We start from the raw sequence: 1,132 nt of genomic DNA on the forward strand, positions 1-1,132 counted from the left end.
TCCTCACACCCCGTCCCGCGCGCGCGCACCGCCACATACCTCCTCACAAGTGCCAGCCAGACTGCTCGCCACGGCATCAGTGTCTCTCCTCATTCCCTCTCTAAGCGGACACTGGGTTGACCTGCAGTTGCCAGACTTCCTTATACCAAAAGTACTGCGGTAAATTAAAACAAAATTCTTTTCTTAATGTAACACGAGGACATGTTTGTCTGAATATTTTGTATATCTTGTACCCTTTCCTTTTGAAAATCTTTTAAGATTTATGTTATTCTTGTCATCAATTTGATACTTTATTCCGATGATGAATCACCTTCGCTTCGTCCTCGCCTCGGGCCTGGCTCTCCAGGCGTGACCTCCGCTGACCTCGTGATTCACGGGTCAAGTGTCATATAAACCCGCGTATGTATAGAGGCCTCTGTTCTCTCGTGCCTGGCCTCCTTCTCCCTCTCACTTCTCCCCTTTTTCGCCCCCCCTCCCCACTGCATCCTTTTCCGTTGTCACATATTTTGCTTTACTATATTACTTCTATCATCCCTTCACCGTTCTTTGTTTTTATATCTCTTTTCAATCGACACTCATCCTTCTACTCTTTGTATGTGTTTCTTGTCTGTCTTTTATAAATGTCTGACTGTGTCCTCTTTCTCTCGCTCTCGACACCCCGTCTCTTTCTACCTTCACTAGTATTTATCTAGGTCTCTCTACCTCCTTTTCATCCCATTCCTTTCAATCTATCGGTGTATTTATACACACAACCTCCCCCCCCACACACACACCTCAGAACTCGCACATTTAAAGATACATTATTAAAGGAAGACGCTGAAATTTTCATTTCATTTTTTACCTATCTCTGTCGTGGGCTTACCATTTCTGTTTCACTTCATGGCAATATATTATTCACCACAGACGAAAATTAATTTAAAAACTTGCAAACAAGAATGAAAGATTTAATTTTTACAATATTTTCTTTGGTGGATTTCATGTTTCTGAAGAAGACCCTTTCGATCTGTGGTCTACGGGTAAGGACCAAAGTTTTATGAAGGAAGTTCTCAGAAGTTCTCTCTTACCTTCTTCCTCTCCCTCTCTTACTAAGCGAGCTCTCCCTTACTTGCCTACCTCTTTACCTCACTAATTC

At 42.8% G+C, this 1,132-nt stretch overlaps 1 protein-coding gene across 2 annotated transcripts in view; it reads right to left on the reverse strand.

The window, feature by feature from the left end:
• LOC119593053 overlaps window positions 1–88 on the reverse strand; it is a gene marked incomplete in the record, with an annotated part of 66,752 nt that extends 66,664 nt beyond the window's left edge. For both annotated transcript variants that reach the window (XM_037941956.1, XM_037941955.1), the window contains 1 exon segment: window positions 40–88.
• Between the last annotated feature and the right edge of the window lie 1,044 nt (window positions 89–1,132).

This window comes from Penaeus monodon, chromosome 31, assembly GCF_015228065.2.
Source record: "Penaeus monodon isolate SGIC_2016 chromosome 31, NSTDA_Pmon_1, whole genome shotgun sequence".
Taxonomy (NCBI): domain Eukaryota; kingdom Metazoa; phylum Arthropoda; class Malacostraca; order Decapoda; family Penaeidae; genus Penaeus; species Penaeus monodon.